Source organism: Peromyscus leucopus, chromosome 1, assembly GCF_004664715.2.
Source record: "Peromyscus leucopus breed LL Stock chromosome 1, UCI_PerLeu_2.1, whole genome shotgun sequence".
NCBI lineage: Eukaryota > Metazoa > Chordata > Mammalia > Rodentia > Cricetidae > Peromyscus > Peromyscus leucopus.
Window position 1 is genome coordinate 88645658 of NC_051063.1, and position 23320 is coordinate 88668977.

The window sequence follows — 23320 nt, forward strand, 5'->3', positions numbered from 1 at the left end:
CCCTTCCCAAGCTGAGTCACCTTGCTGTGATTCACCCCTGAAATGGACTGACTACACCAGGAACAGGAATTTAGTGGGTGGATGTCTGGGTAACATCTGCTCTGTGGCCACTGTCCTCATGGGTCACACTATTTGCAGAGTTCAACTGTGACAATAACAATTCTATAACAACAGGTAACCCTGGCCATATAGTCTCTGTTAGAAAAGATTTATACAGTGCAATTCTGTTTTGAATTGGCAAGAATTTTTCTTGCTTTAAAAAATTGGTTTAAGCCTCCCTAGAGTGTTAAGTGCTAAGTCAATATTTTGCTCATTATGCAGAAGGAGCACCAGATGGTGTGTAAGGGTGACACTCAATATGGGGGAGCCCTGGTGACTGATGCTGTGGTACACTTTGTGGTTCTGTAGCCATCATCTTCCATAGCAACACATCCATATGCTGCTGCGACACTGAGATGAACAATGAAACAATATTTTAAAAGTAAAAATGCTCCCAGCCCAGCTCCAAAGAAAGTTCAGGATGCTTGTAAGCAGTCCATATCCTTTTCTTCTTACTCTACTTCCCTCTTTTCTGGACAATGATCTTGAATTCTTAGCTTTCTTTTTATTCAGTGAAGATTCTCACTAAGATAAAAACCCGAGAGTTTTTATTATTTTTCTGCAATCAGCTAGCAAGAGGATTTTCACTGCTTTCCACTACCTCCCATGCTCCTGATCAGTTTCCCTATTTTGAAGAATGGGGGGATAAAAATCAGTTTCTATACTGGATGTCTCTGTAATGGACCTGAAATTGAAAGCAATTTGGCAGCTCCAAGACACTACCAGCACACAACAAAAGCTGTGACACACACGAGTTCAGATAACGTACCCTATGAGATATTTTACAGAAAGCAAAAGCCAGGATGTTAATAATCACAATTTACCACAGAAAATGGATGCCTTAAAAATGTACTTTGATTATATAATCTCTCAATTTATAAAATTGTACTAACTAAATTGAACTTTGTGGCTTAATAAAATGTTTACTGAACCCTGTATACTAAGGTACAGTATAAAAGGAAAGACCAGACAATTCTCTCAATAGGTTCATTATGAGGGGGACTAAAGGGGGGGGGAGACATGAGGGAAGTACAGTGATAGACAATGTCATAATGAAACTCATTATTTTGAAAATCGAAAAATTAATCAATCAATAAAAGGTCTGACACTGGGTAGAACTGAAAAAAAAAATTAGGTGTACTGTCCCTGTAGTCTAAGACCAGGTACTCAGTATCTGTGGAAAGGAAAAAAAAATGGGATAAAACTATTGATGTTGGCTTGGTCAGAATGATAGCTCTTATGTAGATTGTAACAAGCAAGTAGGTAGATAAAACTCCCTGTAGGCTAAATGTTAACTCAGGAGTCTGTAGTCTGTGAATAAGGAGGGAGTCACACCACCACCTACCAACTCGTGAGTGACCAGCTTCCAAGTTTGCAGAATGGCAGTGTACGCCTCATCCAGGTGTAATTCACTCCTGTTCTGATGGGACTCAGGTCGATGATTTGCACATCATTCACAACTGTACACAAACACGGCCTGTAGATGACTGAACTAGCTTAGAAAGCAGACACGAGAGCAACTGAATGAGGTTTTCATAGACACCATGACAAAGTTAGACTCCAGAGTGGTCATGGAATGTGGGCTAATGCTGTGGCCACAGCACTGCTGCGTTCATTGAGCTGCCTTTGCAAGGAAGGGAGTCAAGCTGAAACAATCTATTTGATTCAACCCACAGTCACCGTTTTACTTCTGCATAAATTGTTAAGCCTCACCATATCCCCGAGGGCATGAGGACCAGCAGATAGGCAAAATCAACTGGAAGAAAGAATCATTTATTGCTCAAGTATGCCTAGGTAAAGAGAAATGAAATTTATTAAAAATTTCATACTGGGCGTGTATGTTCTATGGGCCTGTTTGGGCACAGGTACGGCTTGTTCTCCCTTCATGTATGTGAGCTTGTGATGTTTACTCTGCGTTTATTAGCACAAGGCTAAAATGTCTCTCATCTTTGCTCTGTTCAACAGTATTTAGTAGTGTATTTTTATAGATATGCCACCTTAAAGGCACCTCCATTACAGTGAGACCATCATGCCAGGACCACAGGTCTCCAAACTTCATTTTTAGGCTTTGTCAATTGCGCTCCCTCCAGGGCATCTCAGAAATGTTGCTACCCAATGTACCAATTGTGCTTAGGTTAGTGTGTGTTAAAAATAAGGCCCGGCTTCAGTAACCTTCCCTTGAGTAACATTTATTATGTGTCAAGGTCTGTGAGGACTTCTGTGAAATTAAATTCCAAAATAAACTTACTTATCTGAAAAGATCATACATATATAGTAAAAATTTATAAAGCTACAAAAGATATATAGTTTAAAAAGTAGATCACTTATTTCTTTTCTTTTCTTTTTTTTTTTTTTCGAGACAGGGTTTCTCTGTGTAGTTTTGGTGCCTGTCCTGGATCTTGCTCTGTAGACCAGGCTGGCCTCGAACTCATAGAGATCCGCCTGGTTCATGCCTCCCGAGTGCTGAGATTAAAGGCGTGTGCCACCACTGCCCAGCTAGATCACTTATTTACTTCAAGTCCCTCAGGATCATAAGTTCTGTTCCCCAGTGCCATGGTAATTACTATTTTCTTATAAACTCACCAGAGAAAACCTGTAAAGTGGATTTATCTCCTCAGTATAAATGGTCCTGTATTAAGCATATTTGTTTGTATGTTGTTTTGAAAATTTCACAATGCATTGAGAATATTTTTATATAATTTTCTTATTTTTTACATGCTACATTATATTCAAATATATGTGTATACTAGCACTAATTTTATCCCCTTTAATGGACACTTTACTGGTTCTAGTATTTCGGTATTAACAATATTGTAGCAAATATCCCTGAGGAATATGTGATTATGCACAAATGATAACAAATGATATATGGGAAGTTTCTAGACATTGAATTGTGGGCTAAAAGTTATATATAGAGTGAGATTTTATTTTATTTTATTTTTTGGTGGGGTGGGGATGGGGTCTTATGTATCCAGGGCTGGCCTTGAACTCTATATAGTTGAGGTTGGCCTTAAACTCTGATCTTCCTCATCTACTTCCTAGGTTCTGGGCTTCAAGGATGTACCACTAGGCCTGGCCAGGACTTGACATTTTAAATGGATGTGGCCAAATGTTTTTCCATAGTTGGTCTGTCAGTTTTTAACCCTAACATTACCATCAATGCCTCTTTCTCCACACCCTTCACCACCCGGTCAAAAACAGACCCCATTGTTTTAGTTTATATTTTTATTTTCAATTAGATTGTTTGTATTATGTTTAAATGTCAGACGCTCATACTTGTTCTTAAATTTTTATTATAAAATATATTACATATATAGAAATGTACACAAAACAAGAAGGTTTTTCTTTTCTTAGAAATTTTTTTTTGAGCTAAGTCTCATGTATCAAAGGCTGACCTAGAAATTACTATGTAGCTGAGGCCGAGCTTGAACTCTTAGCCCCTTTTCTCTATCCCCCAGGAACTGGGAATTCAGGAGTGTGCTACCACACCTGGATTTAAAAAAGGTGTTTTATCGTGGGGAAAACATCTACATCCACTGCCTAGGAGAAGAGGCCCAGTGTTTTCAGCACCTTAAAGCCCCACTCCATCCAAAGATAAAGTTGACATTACCTTTCTTTTGAAGCAACGTGTCTTTTATTTTCTTTATAGCCTCACCCTAGATCAGACATGCCTAATCAAGACAATTTTGCTTTGCTTATTTTCTGTACTTGAATATAAATAGAATTGTAGATTTCTGTCCTTTTGTCTAGATCTTTTCAATCCACATTGTTTGTGAGAGATCCACTCTGATTGTTCTGATGATAGTATGCTTTTTCATCATTGTATAGTATTTCACTGGGTACTGGTGGCAATTTATCCATTCTTGTGTTAGCCAACATTTCCAGTAAAAAGTAAAGCTTTCTCTCACATGTGCACAGGTGCATGCACCTTCGTTGGGAGAATCTGAGAGGTGGAGTTTCTGGATCCTAGGACGAGGTGTGTTCTTTACTTAGACACGAGTCCTTCCCTACTCCTACTGGTGGGACAGGAGGGCTCCTCTTGCCATCTCCAGATCCCATCATTGCTGCTGTCAGTTTTTGTGGCTGCAGCATTCTGGGGGCATCGTGGGACTCTTCTTATGGTTTCAACTTCTGGGTCTCAAAGTCGGACTGAATTTTAATAGATTTTTACTATTTGTAGGCCATTTACAAGTCCTCCTTTATGAATCTTACTTATTTTCTAACCTCTGTCTTATTCAGTCATTTGCCTCACCTTTCTGACTTGGAACTCCAGATGTGCTCTGAGGAAAACCAGTTCATGATAGGTGCTTTCCAACAGCAGTGGAGGCTGTGGCAACAGCTGGGGCAGGCAGCCTTCAGGTGGTCACCTTCAGAGTGCAGGAGTATTGACTGGGAGGCTGGGAAGATGGAAGAGCCTTGACTGGGTCACTAGTGCCTTCCTGAAGGAAGAGCCTAAAACGCTTGCTCTATAGAGGCTGAGATTTTCCTTCAGGGGCATTTATACCCCTGGCTCCTGCTGAGCCTGTGCTGGGCTAACCCTCCAGGCACCTTCAGAGAAGGCCTGAAGAAGGTGGCGAGTGAGCAGCCAGGTGAGAGGAAACACTGCGGTCTGCAGACTGCACTGGGCTAAGGAACTCTGACACTGGGACATCTGCCATTTGTTTCTCTAGAAAAAATGCAGCGTTTGAATAATTTGAAAGTGGTAATGGACTCTTGAAACACTTACGAGTACCTCTGTTCTACTGTCTCCCTTTGAAAGTTTCCACTCTTGAAGCATCCAGAATGGACTTGGGAGTATGAGAACTAGGCCAGGTCTGGTTGCTGTTTTCTGTAAAGATGTCCAGTGGGACTCCCATCTCTCCTCATCACTCATGGTGCCCACATTACTAAGCAACTGTGTAGCCTGCCAGGAGTCTGTGCTGCCTCTGTCTTCCCGTGGGCAGGTCTGGCCACTACTGCTGCTCTCTAAGTCTGGCTGTCTGTCCTAGGAAGCCTGCTACCCCCACCCCCCTTTATGTGTGTGTGTGTGTGTGTGTGTGTGTGTGTGTGTGTGTGTGTGTGTGTGCTTATGTGCACTCAACTTAAGAAACTATACATTCATAGACTGCTGGAACTTTATTGGACATTGCATTGAAACTGTAGGTTAATTTGGAGAGAATGACTCATATAGAACTTTAAATCATCTACTCCACAACAACTATAGGTCCCATAGCCAGACTTCAAACTTACTCTTAAAGAATTTCACAGTTTATTATAAGGAGATTTTATATGGCTTTCATTAAAAATTTACTTAGATATTTGATGTCTGTACTGGTATTTATATAAATGTACTCTTGAAATAGTTTTGATACAATTCTTCCGTTATGGATTCTTTTATAGTTTATATGTGTTGCTTTTCTCCTGGCTGTCATGAAATACCTGACAAGAACAATTTCAGAGGGAAGTCTATTTTGGCCCTCAGTTTGAGGGCATAATGCACTATGGTGGGAAGACATGGCAGCGGGACCCCAGGGGAATGGTGACATTGTGTCTGCAGTCAGGAAGCAGAGAGAGACAAATGCTGGTGTTCAGCTCATTCTGTCCCTTTTTGTTCACTCAGAACCTCAGCTCCTGGGATGGTGTGATCCACGTTCAGGGTGGACCTTCCCTGCTCAGCTAAACCACCCTGGAAACTCCCTCACAGACACACCCAGAGGTGTGTCCTCTAGGGGTTGTAAATCTTGTCAAGTTGACAGGCAAGATTAACCACCATAGGGTTAATTCGATTTAGTGTCTTCTTTTCAATGCTTACATTATCTGTTTATTTATTTATTTTTGCTTCTGTCAGTACTTACATTTTACATTTATTTATTTACTTTTGTCTTGCTGTATTATTCAGTGCCATACTGAGAACAGAAGAGGTGACCATGGTTATTCTTGTTGGGTGCAAAGAAGTCAATTAGTTCAGATTTGTTGATAATACTGGTTATATCTTTTTTTCCTAGTCTCTATATTGTAACAGCTACCCAGAGAATTATTTAATATATAAAATTATGTAAATGTATATAAAATTAAATTAAATTTTAATTTATTATTTGTGTGTGTGTGTGTATGTGTGTGGTGTATGAATGCATTTGTGTGCACAGGGATGAATGCACATCACAGTGTGCACATGGAGGTCAGAGGACAACCTGTGGGAGTCTTTCCTCTCTTTCCACTTGGAATGTGGGGATTGAACTCAGGTCACCAGCCTTGGTGGTAAGTGTCCTTATCCATTGACCTATCTCAACAGAACTCCCTTTTTTAATTAAAAAAAATAAGAGAAATTAAAAAAAAACTTTGATTATGTATTTGTTTAATCTTCCTTATATTTTTACTAAATTTAACTAGTAGTTTGGGACTATGTCATTAGATTCATACAAACAGCCCTGCTACATTATATTGGTGAATTGCCTTTTTATTGTTACTATTATGATTATCATTATTACTATTCTCTTTCTCCAGTGATTGTGTTTTACTTCAATCTACTCTTGTCTGATGTTCTTAGTGTTTGCTTTCGGCTAGTGTGTGTGTGCTGGTTTGACAATTCATTTTTTTTTTTTTTGGTTAGAAATATTCTTTGTAAACTATATAGGATGACACTTTTTTTTTAATTGTAGTACTTTATTTCTGGGCATCTGAGGTCCCATACTCCAGCTCTACTGTGCTCTGCACTCATGGCTTCATGTTTTCATGTTTCTTCTCATTACTTGCTCTTGTCTGAAATACAGTTCATGCCACTTCATTGCTTTGTGTCTTCTTTGCCTTTCCATTGTGTATAGGACTTCACTATGTATGTGTATTTTCCTAGAAACTTCTATGAAGATCATGATATTTTGAACTTACAGATATCTAACAACTTCCTTGAATGTTCTGAGCTTAAGAATGTGTGGAACACACCTGTACCATGTTTAAAATTTATATCATCATCATTTAAAGTAAATCATTAATTTTCATAAAATAATTTTAATTTTCTTGTAAAAAACAGATTGTTTTTAAAAGAAATACTTAAAAAAAAGAAGGTAAACAGTAGACTTTCACCTGGTTTGTTTATGATCTATGTATCACTGATTATAACATTTTAAAATTATGACAAAACAATTAGTTAGTTGCAAATTTCTCTTTACCTATTTGTTTTGAGATTTTCATAGGCAGTAATGTACACAGAAGTTCATTAGAGCCAAATCTGTTTAGTCTGGGGTTTCCTGAACGTATGTTATCACAGAACCATTCTGAGTTCCCTTGTATACTAGGAAACTAGTGTTTCATAGGAAACACTCTGGGAAAAGCACTGGCCTAGATCGTATAATTAAGGTATTGCTAGATTAGCATGGGAGTCCAGTGTTCTGGGGAGCAGGAAAGATGTGCAGATCACCAAATTTACCCCCCAATTTATATAAACAAAACTTTGTTAGAATACAGCTGGTGCATTCCCTTATAGAGTCCTCATGGCTACTCTTGTTCCTTCAGGGAAGATCAAGTGTGTGTGATGGGATCTGTGTGTGTCACAGAAATGTGATTACTTATTGTCTGGTATCTTATAGAAAGTTTGCTGACAATAGTTGCATAAAATTGTTAAACACTATTTTGTAGGCTCTTTTATGTAGATAATCTTTTTTTTTTTTTCTTCCCTTTGAGACCAGGTTTTTCTATGTAGCCCTGGTTGTTCTGGAACTTGGTCTGTAGACCAGGCTGGCTTCAAACTCATAGAGATCTGCCTGCCTCTATCTCCTGAGTGCTAAAATTAAAGGCATGTACCACCACCATCAGGTGGATAAGATTTTTTTCTTAAGCAACAATGGTGTTTTGCCTGCACGAGGGTGTCAGGTAACCTGGAATTAGACAGCTGTCTGTGACCTGTCATGTGGGTGCTGGGAATTGGACCCAGGTCTTCTGGAAGAGCAGTCAGTGCTCTTAACCACTGAGCCATCTCTCCAACCCATTGGCTTTCTCTGGTAGCTTTGCGCCTTGCCTGGAACTTACTCTGTAGCCCAGGTTGGCCTCAAACTCACAGATCCGCCTGCCTCTGCCTCCTGAGAGCTGGGATTAAAGGCATGCGCGGCCGCCACCGCTGCCGCTTGCATGTTAATACAGTCCGGACAAAGTCCAGAATTTTGGTCAGGATTGTGAACTTTGCAAATGTGAACTCTATTTGGAACTTTATACCTTTTCAGGGTCTTTTTTTTTTTAAATGAAAAATATTCAGCACTGAAAATTTCAAAAACTAAAAACTAGGAAGAAAAGAATGAACCTTACCCCTTTTCCAAAGCCAGTAGCAGCCTTAGTTAACAGCTCAATAGTTCCTTTTAGCCTCTTGTTTAAGCACAGGTTATATTTTTCTTAAAGGTATGTAAACATAATCTGTATCCTTGTTTTTGCTGTGTGTGACACTAGCATATTGTTGAGTTATTGCCTAGGAGTCTAAACAAAAATTTTAATAACTAAATAATTTTATGCATTGTGAATAGACTATGTTTTACTTAAATATGTGATCACAGGTGGCTTCAAATTCCTCTCCTTGCCATTTCATCTCCTTTTCTTCTTGCATTTTAAATCATAAGACTAATCGTGCTCACATCAAAACAGACTTCCTGGAAACATAGTTTTCCAATTTCCTTCAGCCTTTTTGTAAAGGGTTAATCATTTATAATGTAAGTAGATAAATGTATGTTGTAGGTGTATCATATTTATATACATACATAAGCATTGAATTTACTTAATAAGGTAAATTTAATAATTTAATAGCACTATTTCAACCTATCATTTATCTTTTCTAGTGTCATTTTGAACTTATGATTTGTCCTAAAAATAACTTGTGCTTGAGTCTTAATTTAATCTTTACCCAATTTTTAATATATTTAAAAATGAAAGAGCCATTTTCTCTGATTCTATGAGAAATGAGTACCCATGCATGTAAATAATTTGTGCAGTATGGGAAGAGAGAGAGGAAGAGGAGCAGAAGTCATGCTGCCAACACTTATCAAAAGCTTTTACTGAATAGTCCTTTGTTTTTATTTATGCATATATTTCCACACTCAAACATATATCACTACTCAGGATTGGTTTCCTGTGTATCCTTTTTATATGAATGTGCATTTATATACACCAGATAGTTTGTTTTTATGTTAATTGAACACATTATGGCTTGGCTTCTTCAGTCTCCTTCCATTTCTATAGCTATGGCTGTCTTTCTCTCTGATAACTATAATGTTTAAATGTGTGTCCCGGCTTTAATGCCTGCACTGTACTCTGTTCTGAGCACAGATCTTACTCAGGTCTGCTCCAACAAGCTGTTGCTGGCTCCCAGCTACTTACTGTTAGGAGCAACACTGTGAGTGTTATACATTTTTATCTTTACCCTCTAGTTCAACACTTTACTTAGGAAAGAGACAAACAAGATTCTTTATAGCAAAGGACATCTCCATTTAAAATTTATGTGTATTAGAACCAGGATCTTTTGCTTTTTATATGTTTCCACATTTGAATTTTTGCCATTGGTGATATGTATAGTGAATGTAAATCTGTCAAGTTGTCTTCTGGAAGGCACCGTTGTTCTCACCAGTCATCAAGAGGGACCAGTTTTCCTTATGTTCATGAATGTCACATTTTGAAAATTAGTGTGATGTTGGACATTTTTTAAAGCTTACTTGCTATTTTGTTTTGTCATTTGTAAATACTTACCTCTGTAACATATTTTTTCCCATTTTCTTAATGACTTTTGGAGCTTTTACCATTCCTCTTTGTCATACTGTTCCAAACATACATATTTAAAAAACTGTGGTTTGTCCCTTTATTATATTTATATAGAAATTAAACAATAAAGTTATAATTTGTATTAATATTTATTTATTTTAATAGCATGCTTGGATTATCACTCTGTAAGATTATACAAATCATCATCTACGTTTTTCTGATAGATTTTTTATGGTTTTCATTTTTACATTATAAAAAACCCATATGGAATTTACTTTAGTGTGACATGTGAAGTAGGGATTCAATACTGTTGTTTTTTTCTTGAATAGATACTTTCTCAGGATCATTTGTTGAATAGTTTATTTTCCTTTACTAACTTGAAGTGTCAGCATGCTAAGTTCTTCTACATATTCATCTTTCAAAAGCCACTCTGTTGTTCATTGGTCTGCTAGTGAATTTCTGTACCAGTAATACCTTCTTCAGTTGTACTCTAGTAGTATTTACACTAGAGGTTTTAAACCTAAGGCTCATGCATATTATTTTGTTCTTGGGAAGATATTAAACTTCATTTTAATATCTTTTAATATTTTTTAAAAATCACCTAAGATTTAAGCCGTTTATTTGAGCACAAATATAACATCCATGACCAGAGGATATTCTGCTTTAGTTTCTTTAAGTTTTCATATTATGTGTGTCACACATACGGTTTAAAATTTTACTTTTGATTTTTTTAAAAGAAGAATGACTGGAGGCTGTGGCTGTAGCTAGGTGGTAGAGTGCTTGCTTAGCATGTACAAAGTTCCAGGTCTATCCCAGAAGTTACTCAGAAACGGAAGCAGCATGGAGAAGGCTTGGGTGGGCTGACACATGTGCTTGATAGAGTATCTGTCTTGAGGAATTATGGGAGCTGAAAAGCAGGGCTGGGGTCAGTGGACACAGATGACAGCATTTAGAATATCTTAAAAGGTGTTCTTGGCATAAGAACCAACAAGCTTTGAAGGGGCTGGGGTCATAGACCCTGAACAGCATTGTTTATGGGACAGGAAGTGAGCAGGAGGTTTGAAATGAGACTTAGCTGAGTTTCAGCACTGACCACAGCACCTGCTGAGAAGTGAATGTTTAATCTTGTTGATATCCCAGGTCTTTTATTTATACAGTGGGATAGTTATCCCTTCTTACAGGTCATTGTGGAGATTCGCTCAGAAATAGGACATCAGCTGAACTATGTGTGGGTGATAGAATTTGTTTCATATTTGTCCTCCTTTATAAAACATGTTTGTTTATCTATCTATCTATCTATCTATCTATCTATCTATCTATCTATCTATCATCTATCATCTGTGGTGTGTGTGTGTGTGTGTGTGTGTGTGTGTGTGTGTGTGTGTTTCAGGGGACAATTTGTGGGAGCTAGTCCTCTTCTTCCACTGTGTGGATTCCCAGGATTGAACTTGGGTCCCTAGACTTGGTGGCAAGCACCTTTACTCACTGAGCTATCTTGCTGGCCCTAGTTGTCTTTCTTTCTTACCATCAATTCCCCAGAATAAGGAATGATGGGGATGACATTAGATCTAGGCTAGGACATTGGAGAGCTTAGGAAAAATCCATCTTTTCAATTTAAAAAAGTTTTTGCCAATTTCTAGTCTTAGCATAGTAACATCAGAGACAGAATGATGTAGAGTAGTCAGGGCATTTTTCTTGTGTACACACACACACACACACACACACACACACACCACTGTTCCATCAAATCTCGTTTGCAGAGGGAGTCAGCAAGACAAAGTGAAACAAGGAAAATTTCTGGACAGGAAAAAGGAATTGGCAGTTTTGGCGGCTGGGGAGGTGGGAGGGTGCTAGCACTGGAAAAATGTGTTTAAGCCCAAGCTGTTCCTGCTCCCATTTGAACTAAGTACAAAATACCTTTTGTCAAGTGAGTTAAGTGTAAAGGTAAAGGACTGAAACTCAATGCTCACCATCCCATTTTACAGATGAAACAACAGGAGACATTTCTTTTCACCTTGGAGTGGACATAGCCTAGCAATTGTAAACTTGGACTTAGCATGCAAGCCCTGCCACCAACCTCTTGCAGGGCCTTCTTTAAGCCACGTGTCTGCTTCCTTGACCATGATTTGCACCTCAGAGGTGGGGCAATCCTGTGAGATGCCAGGTTGGGTTTCCTCTGTACTTCACAATGAGACCCTTAAGCTATTTTGAAACTATAGTGAAGGGGTGAGTGGATCTCTCCATGATGCTTGTTGCTGTGTTTTGAGAGTGGGCAAATGACCTGTTTAGATTGGGGAGGACTGGCTCACAGTGTGCAGCTAACCTCCAGTGGGTCTGCAGTGGTCAGTCACTCAGCACATTACTGCTATGAAAGCATTTCCAGGGGCCTCAGCTCTGGGGTCCTGTTGCCCTTAAGTCATTCTTCTTTAAAAAGTATTATCTGTAGGGCTGAGGAAATGGCTCCATGGGTAAAGTGATTACTGAGTAAGCATGAGGACCTGAGTTTAGATCCTTAGCACCTGTATGAAATCCAGGCATGGTACTACATACTTGTGATCCCAGCACTGGGAGTTGGAGACATGAGGGCCCTACACTAATTAGCAGTTCTAGCCTAGGCATTGAGCTCCAGGTTCAGTGAGAGACCAAACCTTGACGTCTGGCCTAACACAGGCACCTAAGCACACTCAGGTTGGTGGCTTTACCAGCCAGCATGTCATCTGTATAATTTGTGACTTGGACACATTTTAGCTGAATCTCAGAGTAAGGGCAGAGAAGAGATGCATATGTGAAAGCTGTGCCCCATGCAGAAGTCAGATTTTTACCTGTGACTGTCACAAAAACTGGGAAAAGGACAGCAATATTCACGTTCTAGAATACACGTTCTTTATCAGAGAACACGAGGCTCTACAGTTTTTATTCCGCCTTCCTTACTGGATGTTTCTACACTGCTGTAGCAACTTCTTTCCCCCGCTATGAGTACCTTGATGTCATCAGTTCTACTTGAGTTACTTGTGCTTCTCCAGGGCTTAGCATGGTGCCCAGCAGAAAAAGCATACACTGCCCAATGAGTAACTGACACACTCAAGAAATTGGGCTCTTAATAACCCAAGTTACTAAATCTTTGCTTTTTCTAATCTCTCCCCTTTTAAATTTCTGCCATGAATTTAGAAATGCTTAAAACATATAAAGTGCCACATCCATGCTACACAGCAAGTTCAGACCACATTGGCCCTCTGTACTCCTGTAAGTTGTTCTGGTTGGTGTCCAGTTGATAATGCAGCTGTTATTTTTATAATCATCCTAAGTACATATTTGCACAACAGGCGGTGTCAACTCATCTTGGTGTTATTTGCCTGATACTTTTCAATTACCAAGCTCCATTACCCAAGTCATTATTTGTGGTTAAGAGGGAGTGGTTCTGAGAGCGGCAACAAGAAGTTTCTTAAAACAAGGATCAAACTGACCCTTTTAAGATGTCTTTAAATGTATCTTGGTTTAACTGCCTTGGTGCAAAGAACAGCCCTGGCTTACTTGTTTTCACCAGTGTACTGTTTAGAAACAACAGGCTGAATGAAGTGATGTCTGCACATCTCAGGTATCCGGTATTTATTTGCAAGATTTTGTACATTATTGTTATTTTTAGTGTTCTGCCTCTCCATTCTTTTTTCTTTTCTTTTGCCTCTCCATTCTTACTAATGAGTATAATTCAGGAAGGGAAAGCTGAGTAGGGGAAGAAATCCTCTCCACCAATGTGAGACTTTTAGCTACAGATTTTATTGTAAGAGGAAGAACCCAGATCTCAGTTGCAGGAGCTCTGGAATTGAGCTTTATTGTTATGAAACCTCAGAGATCCTTGTCTATGCCACATACCCATAGGTTCTCAGATATGCTACCCAAATTCCTGTATCTTTACCTCATATTTGAAGAAAAAACAGCCCACCTAGTAATAGCTAAGATCTCTAAGTAAAGCCTAGGTCTAGTTTCCAATTCCAGTTTACCATCAGGGAAATACCTCATAGCTTAAAAATAAAAAGACTCTCTGGGTGGTGGTGGCACACGTTTTTAATCCCAGTATGGATCCCAGGCGATCTCTATGAGTTCAAGGCCAGCCTGGTCTACAGAACAAGATCGAGAACAGGCACTAAAACTACATGGAGAAACCCTATCTTGAAACCTCCCCTCCCCCAACCCCCCCCCCAAAAAAAAAACAAAAAACCCAAAAAACAAAAACCAACAAATAAGTAAATAAATAAATAAATAAATAAAATAAAAAGACCCAAATCACTAAGTGTCTTCAATAAGATAAAAATTTTGAAAATTTATTCAAGTTTTTGTGATCTTACCCATGTGCAATACACTGGCTTTTCATGCTTGAATTTTAGCATGGTAGAAAGTACCTAGGGATAATTCATAAAAATAGGTTCCTGGGCAAACCATGATGTAGAACCACACATACACACACAGTTGGTACATCTGGATGGGCCTAATCTTTTTTTTTTTTAAATCTTATTTTAAGAAACACTTTGGCTTTTGTTTTACCAGTTCTACTCACACAAGACCTTCTTCACTGCCTTTTGTTTTTAAGTGGCACACATATGCCCGAAACCACATAGATGCTGAGGAGATAAGGAGAAAGGTGATACTTTATAGACACCTTTATAAGGTTGAGGTTGAGGATAGCTCAGTGCTAGAGCACTTGCTTAGCAAGCACAAAGTTCTAAGTTCCGTCCCCAGCTCAAATACAAAACGAATGGAAAACTCTGTCACAATAAGTATTTCAAAGAAGTATATTCGATAAGAAAAGTAAAGGGAGGTAAAGATAAAAAGTGTACATGTTTATTGAATAAAGAAATTATGAAATATATCCAGGGTTCTTTTTAACCCATTAACAATGCTTGGTTTTGCTCAGCTGGCCTTGGTCTTTTATGTTGCAGTCATAAAGTATGGGGAATTTTTCTGTAGTCAGTGTAAACGATTTAGGGACAAAGTCACATGGTGAATCTAGAAACAGCTCTTGAAAGCTTGTGGTCTGTATTTTGATCTTGGATTGTAGTGATAATCTGCCTTTGTAAGATGCCCTTTAAAAGACATGCTTTCTTCTTCTAAACAACCTCCTTGTTCTTCCTGTGAGTACTGATTTGTGCCCACTGTGCTTGTCCACAATAACTTAAAGAGCAATACAGTGCTGTTGGCTGTATAAACATGTCACACTTAGGCAATCTTAGTTCTGGTGTACAATTCAGCTGCACAGCTTGGCAGAGGTGAACCATGGGCCTACATTGTGCAATATCAGTTCCTTTTGTCCCGAGGAAGCTCACCGATTCAGTCAGACTAGCTGGCCATCGAGCCTTCAGGATTTTCCTGTCTTTTTCCCACACCCCAGCACTGGGAGTACAGATATGAGCCACTGTGGTAGTTTCCACCTGGGTTCTAGGACCTGAACTCATGGCAACACTACCCACCAATCGATCCCACAACTTTCAACTTCTAGTGTGGCATAAGAATTCTTTCGATAATCCCCTTAACAAGCATTCAGCTTAGACTGGACACACTTTTTGTTGTTGTTGTTTTGAGACAGGGCTGGCTGTCGTGGAAATAGCTCTGTAGACCAGGCTGGCCTGGAACTCACAGAGATCTGCCTGGCTCTGCCTCTAGAGTGCTAGGATTAAAGACCAGGCCACCACCACCAGGCAGACTGACCACCTTTAATTTTATGAACAAATTATTCCATTGTTTTAAAAAATATTTTTCATGGACAACTAAAATTGACCACTTTGTGATTTCTACCTAATAGCATTATTCTTTTGGAAAGAGAAAAGAAAAAATACCTCTTAATTAGTACTTACAATATCATAATTGCTGTTCTCAATTTCCTTCCCTTTTCTTTGTTGACTTGAAAATGTTAAACTAGTTATTTTTCCCTTAGAGCAGAGTGGAGTTTTAGAGTACATGATCAGTTATCACAAAGGGGCCTGCACAGTAGAAACTCTTAAGTGCCCTTGTCTTCCAAGTCAAAACCACCTTCATCTTATTGCATGGTTGTGTTTTCTGTGTTCCCTAGACAGGCCTGTATGGAAGCAGTACCTGAACGTGAGCCTGATGAAGTTACATCCTTTATCAGAGGATCTTAGGAGGTGTCTTAGAGACACAATACAGAACTCATTTCTAATCACTAATGATAAAAATAAAAAAATAAAAAGGACAAAGTTGTTTAATTTTACACCTGAGTAAAAATTATTGATTTTATTAATTATTTAGTATTGTTTTAATACTCTGAAGTTGGAAGTATGCATAGAGTGCTCACACTGCAAACCCAGGGTTATGGACATCATGAGGAAAGTCATCGTGTGCATGAGCATGTTTTGGTGGAGTATAGTCTTCACTCGAAAGCACAGCTAACAAGACACAATGGTATGTCTGGCCCTTGGCAGACATAGCTTCAAAAAATGAGCAGTGAGCTTATTCATTATTGGAAATGCAACTTAAAAAAGAAAAAAAAGAAAGGAAAGAAGAAGGAAAGAAAGCCAACTGACACTATTCTTTGTTAGAAAAATTCAGTCTTTCAGGAGAAAATTAATAGTTTGGAAAACCTGTATCTACCACATTGAACTTGAAAGCTTTCCAATAGGTTTAAAAACATTTCCGGTAGAATTGGTAGAAATATTAGGAAATGTCATTTTAAAACTGTTATATAGTAAAATATGTGTAACACGAATCTTAAAAGGTCTTATTAATAAAAAACAAACCTGGAGCCAGGTATTGGAGTGAACGCTGAAAGATCAGAGAAACAGAAACAGCCACAGCTAACCTCGCCTTGCCAATTCCTCAGCTGATCTCGTTTCCTCAAACTGGAAGCCTCTGTGTCCTCATCCGAATGGATCTCAGCTGAACTGTTGCTCAAAAGCCTAAAAGCTTAACCAGCTCTAGTTCCTGGTTTTCATGCCTTTTATACCTTTCTGCTTCCTGCCATCACTTCCTGGGATTAAAGGTGTGTGTGTCACCATGCCTGGCTGTGGCTTTGAACTCACAGAGATCTGGATGGATCTCTGCCTCCAGAATGCTAGGATTAAAGGTGTGTGTGCCATCATTTTCTGGCCTCTATGTCTATCTAGCGGCTGTTCTATTCTCTGACCCCAGATAAGCTTATTAGGGTGCACAATATTTTGGGGGGCACAATATATCACCACAAAAATGTCAGTGTTTGGGACGTCTGTGTAACTCAGTGAATGAGCCACTACTTTTCAAATGAGTGAATGAATTTACAGTCATGAACGTCCAAAAGACCCAGGTGAGGACCAGAGGGCTTGAAGTCAGAGGGTACAAAAAGTATATTGGTTTTCAGGCTTCAGATTCTGTGTTGCCCTTGACCTTTGAGAAATTGTTACTTGTCAGTTTTTGATATAGATCAAAGAAAAATAGTCACAATTATCTGGAAAGGCTACAAAACACTGTGCCTCTTTCCAAGTATGTATCTTTGTAAAAAGGGCTACTTTTCACTGTTGTCGCCAACCAGCCTGTCAACAGATTGACATTAGTGGCACCCAGGAGAACATAGCTGTCTTTTAGGGAAGAAAGCATTTAAGAAACTTACAAAAAAGAGAAACAATGATTTTCATTAACTGTTATACTGCTGCATAGTAGATTTATCGTTGCTATTTTAAATAAAATACTTTAAAAACTAAACTTCAGTTTCTATCATAATGAATACTTCAAAATATAGCACTAGCCTTTGGGGACTTATAGTAAAATTTAAGGACTATGAAGGAGTCCTGACATCCAGGGATTTGACTGCCAATGGAGTAGCCAATGTCTTTAGAATATGAGAACATCTTAATGTTGTCTGTTTCTGTGCTGCTCAGTTATCTCCTCTGATTGCTTTTCTAACATCCCTTTTGAGGTGGGACAGGTACTGAAATACTATTGACTATGTAGACTGAGCAGCACAGTAGACTGAGTAGCTAATTGATCTGGCTTCATTAATAACGTCTTTGGAACTCTTTAAGAGTAGAAATCCCATTTCACTAGAGAAGAAGGCTCCTCTAGGAAAGGGTGCTGTACCAGCAGAAAACAAGGTGTGCAGCTCCTTAGAACAGCACCTGAAGTTGACCTCTAGCCTCCACACATGTGTGCACAGGTTCACGTGTACCTGTACACACATGAACACTCACGATACCACACTTGGGTATTAATTCTTTTGAAAAAAAAAAAAAAAAGAAATCACAGTGTATTTGTATAGCTAAATTCTGCAGGACTTTTTATGATTATTAAAAAACATTAAGTGCATAAAGCTAAGCCTTGTAGAGTTCAGGAAAGATGAGTTCAGCCTCATAAAACTATGAAGAAAAAGGTTTTTTTTTGTTTTGTTTTGTTTTAACTCCATGTAGTTGAAGTGTGCATGTGTAACAGGATAGTAAAGGTTTTAATGTAAATTCATATCTCCAGGAAATGCTTTAGATTTACACACAGATTATTGCAGATATCTTAATATCTCAGCTTTTATTTTGAAATGTAAAAGATAAGCACTGAGGAAAGAAATGTTTTGAAGGCATTTGGTTTAACTCAGTGATTCACTACATATAACACTGTCAAATCAGTGACAAATCTACAAAGTAAAATTCTTTACTTCTTCATCAATTTGCTATAATTTAATGTAAAGGTGAACAAAATTTTGTTTACAAGTTTTTTTTTAAAAGCTCTTTACTGTCTCTTAGGATTGGAAGGCCATTTAATGTAACTGCCTAGTTGATGTTTGAACCTTCTTGCTAAATCAAACAATAAAGAAAAAATAAAGGAGTGTTAAAAAAGAAATGGGTGTGGCCTAGAGACAGAACTTTATGTAGGATTAAAAAATTTAGCCTGAGAGCTTTTAAAGTTGTAATTATATGGGGAGGTGCCCTGTGTTTTTATTTGCTGTTTACCTTTGATCTGTCAGCTATTTTTGGCAGAATGGGACAGGCTTTTTTGAGTGTTCATGGTTTCTTTATTTGATGTTCAGATACTGTCTGAAGTTGCTTGGTAACTCTGAGTTTCTATTTTTTCTAAAAACCCCTAATATTAACACTTGACTTTTGTTCCTAGACTAATAACAAGTTACCATGTATCTGATTTCTTTTGAATGTGTAAATAACAAACTGGGTTTTAGAAGTAGTTTTGCTGTTTTTGCATCTGTCAAACATGTTACATATAAAACCCCCAATCTGCAATAGTAACGATAACAATAAATATGAACTTGGTGACCATTACTTAACATAAAAATTTCTGTGAAATTGTACTTTGTAAAATTTGAATACATGGACATATATTTGATTTTCACATATATGCAAATAGGCATTTGGTTTACTATGAATTTGTTTTTAGTATATATTGTTTTTATTCAAAAATATATTGTGGCAACATTATGTCAGTAAATATAAGATTTATATCCTAATTTTAAATGGTTACAAAGTAATGTTTCTGTGTCATAATTAACTTTTCCAACCAGTACTTTCTTTTTTATTTTTCACTATTATAAAATTGTTACAGTGAGCATACATATTACATGAGCTGTATCTTTTCATGTGTTTGTGATTGGTTCTTTTAGGATAATTGTTAGGCAATTTAAAGGACACAGACATTTGTACTTTAACACTGCTAAATTTCTGTTCTGAAAGTTATCCCAATTTATTGTCCAATTCATGATACATGAATGTTCCTATTTATCTACTCCTTCACCAGTACTATTTGATCCAGTTTATAAAGCATTTTTCTAGTATTATGGGTAAATGTTTTACTTATAGCTCTCTGGTTATAAGATTAATACTTTAATATTTTAATATTAACATTTTTGTATTATTGAATATTGGTATTTCTTCACTGTACCTTTTCCTTCAGATTTTTCATGATCCTTTTATATTGAAGTATACTAATAAAATTTAAAATTTAGCTAAGAATGTGTGAAGGGTTGACAAATATAAGGTAGGGAGCAGGTTACCACTGTGTAAAATGTAAAATTCTATGATAGAAGTTTTGAAGGGGAAGACTTTTTAAAATTCATTTCTGTGTTTTACACTCCAGTGTGATCCCTGACCCATCACACTATTTGCCGAGTGAGTGACTAGGCAGAGACTTGGCTAGTCTGTGGGGACTAGGTGTTCTGGGGATTCCCTTGACTAAACAGTTTGTGGTTTTCTTGGGCGTTTCCTCTAGATTTTCTCACTTCTGTGCTGCCCTTAGGACCAAAGCAGCTACTTTTACTTTTGGAAATGTCTTCTTTAGCCTAATCTCTCCTAGATTTCAAAAGGATAGCTTATAGAACATGCAGTGTGTGCTGGTTGTCACGCTGGGCCTGTTCTAACATGTTACTTCTTTATGCCGGCTTTCTATGTTTGAGGAAATTGCAGCATTTTGTTTGTTGTTGTTGTTTATGACAATGAATTATGTGATGTTAGGAATATATACTCTCTTCCAACTGTTTGCTCTGGAATTTACCAATAGTGTAAGTCAATCAGCAGTTTGACCAGGAGATACCTCTCTCCACATGTAGCAAGACTGCAATGATTTCACAGATGAAATATAGAGAATTTCCTTTAATGTATATGTATATTAGAATATATTTTTGCCTCAAATGTCTGGAATCTGGTTTGTTCCAAGTTTTAAAATATTTCAGAGTTAGAGATATTAACTTGTAAACAGCTCAATGATTGAAAAGTTTCATCCTTATTAGCCACAATATTTTCTAGTTCCTTTGTATGCCTCCATATTGTTAACATGGCAGTGAATTATGCTTCTCTCATAATTGCAGTTCATGCCTTTAAAAAATAGTCACCAGAGAAACAAGGTATGATTTTTTTAAAAACTGCATAGGGTTTTTTTTTTTTTGGGGTTTCTAGCATTTTGCTGCAGATTCTTTCTTGGGAACCTTAATTTCTTTCCCTCAAGAACTGATTGAACCCAGGGCCTCAGACATGCTAAGCAAATGCTCTTTCGCTGAGGTGCATTTTCAAGCCCTCTTTTTACTGACCCTGCTGAGGCAGGGTCTCATTTGAACTCACTCTGTAGGCCAGGCTGGCTTTGAGGTTGCAGCACTCCTGTCTCAGCTGTCCCAGTGACTGGGATCCAGACCTGTGCCACTGGAGTTGAATCTAAGTGCTATCTTCATAAAGAAGTGAGGGGATCCCTACAAAAAGAAAGTAAGTTCGTGCTCCCCCCCCCCCAACCAACCAAGAGCCAAATACTCTGCTGCTTTGGGGTAATTCATGTTGAATGTCTAGATAGGGTCATTGTATTCCAGGTAACATTGCACTCCTAGTTCCTAAAATGTCTGATGTCTCAAAGCAGGGAAGGGTAAACTACCAAGCATGAGTGATAATGCTGTCTCCCTGGACAGACTCGTATATTTCTTCCCTCCCTGGAAGTCACATCACATAGTTGCTGAACAGTGGTGAACACAGTAAGGATGACCTGAGGCACAAGTTTCTTCAAAAGCATGTCATGAAGAAACCCAGTGATGCTCTAAGCCTAGTTCTCAACCTTCCTAATGCTGCGACCCTTTAATACAGTTCCTCCCAACCATACAATTATTTTCATCATTACTTCATAACTGTCATTTTGCTACCGTTATGAATCATAAGTATCTAATACGCAGAATATCTGATATATGACCCCCAAGTTGAGAAACACTGCTCTAACCAAACCCTCCTCTGCTCAAATGCCAGGCCTCCACCATCCATCTATCCTTAATAATTTATCATGATCCCTTAGGTCAAAGTGTATTTTAGGTGCTGTGGAAGGGCAGAATTAGATATTTCCTTTGTTTGCCACACCACTCATTTTCAGATGCTCACTTTTACTTTAATCTATTATGATATTTGTGGTGATTGTGGTGGTTCCTGCAACAATATTGACCACATTTTTCTTTGTTTTCCAGAATGAATTTTATTTAGACCTAGTTTGTTCTAACTTGTGTGTTTGCCATCTATATTTTAAAGTTGCAGAATGAGTCAAACTCATCCCTAGAATCCAGGAAAGTTTCTGAGCTAAATTAGTAACTCAAGTTCCATCATTACTTTCATTTGAACACTACTCATCAGCGTCCTCGTCCTCACATTCTGGAAAGAATACAGCTTCTGTAACAGAGTTCCTTTGTTTTCATGGAACCCAAATGTGCTTTATTTAGGCCAAACAATAAAAACAAACGACCTAACTACTTTCCAATGCATGGTGGCTCTAGAGGGAGGAAACCGTAGATATTTAGAGGCATAAGTGACTCATTGTGCTAGTGTAGTTTTTATAAAGCCGGCTCTGCATGTTTGAACTACATCTGCTACTTCAGTGTATACTAAAGTGTGTGCAGCACAAGAATGCTGGGGAGAACTGTGGCCCATTCAGGAGGCACTGTGTACAGCTTCAGCAGCCAGCAGTTCACCCCTTAGCATAGAGCAAAACCTGCAGCTTTTCTTATTAATTCTACCTATGTGACATTTCTGTTGAACATGCTCAGGATAGTCCTAATGAAATGAATTCTTTTTAACCTTCAGGATAAGTAAAGCCTGTTTTTCAAATGTAGCTTGTAAGTTTTATTTCCCCCTTCTGAAAAAAAAATTCCTTTAGTTTTCACTCGGACTTTTAAACACCCCCGTTATTGCTGATGTTTTTTAGAAAAAGCTGTCGTGGATGGAGGTGTTGTATTTTTTGATATAGAACATTGACATAATTGTTGCTTTCAACATCAAAGTCTTGGCAGAGTTCTTAGAGAAGGTGAGGATGCTGACTCTGAATGTTGATGCTCATTGCCAGAATGTGCAATTCTTCAACAAAGCATACAAATGCACTTTACTTATGCTTTTTCATTTCATTTTTATCCAATTTTTTAGGTCACTTTCATGAATTCAAAGGCGATTTACCAGTGACTTCTGGGTGCTGGGGTGATCCTCGTGTGTAATTGTGAGTATTGATTCAGTCTTTACCTTTCTCATTATATAAAGGAAAAGTCACGGTTTACAAACAAATCAACTTGTATGTAAATTCTGGTTAGTTTTAAAACAACTGTTTAGTAAATATTATTAGTTTTTTCATAAGTGATTATTTTGGGATCAAGAGCAGGGAAGAAAATGTCAGCTGCTATAAAAGCCTGTTTGTTGTAACTTCCTGTGCAGTAACACGTTGCAGCCCCATCACCAAAAGCCTAAACAAAAAACTTGTTATTTTGGGAAATAGAGCCCCACTGTAGGAACGGGTTACCTTAAAAATTCTCCTGTACATATAGATGAGTGATTTGCCCTGATGACATTGTACATCTTCTGGTTATCTGGGCTTGAAAAGCGTCATGTGACTGTGCTCAGAGAAGAGTGAGATAAGACAGATCCAAAGAGCAGTCAGTGCAGGGAGATTGTGTGCCATGGAACCAGACTCATTTGGTGACTATATATTGTACATCAAAATGGTGGCATTTCCCTCTTTCTCCCATCTTCCAAATAGCTTTATACTTTTAAACCATATTTTGGAGAAGAATGAACCCTTTCTCAAGAGAGAA

General features: G+C 38.1%; 1 protein-coding gene across 7 annotated transcripts in view; it reads left to right on the top strand.

Moving 5' to 3' along the window:
* The window catches only part of Sox6 (SRY-box transcription factor 6), a 560497-nt gene that overhangs the window by 85127 nt on the left and 452050 nt on the right, over positions 1-23320 (top strand). For all 7 annotated transcript variants that reach the window (XM_028884562.2, XM_028884567.2, XM_028884566.2 and 4 more), the window contains one exon: positions 22662-22731. The gene's annotated coding sequence lies outside the window, so the exon portion shown is untranslated. The remainder of the gene's footprint in view (positions 1-22661; positions 22732-23320) is intronic.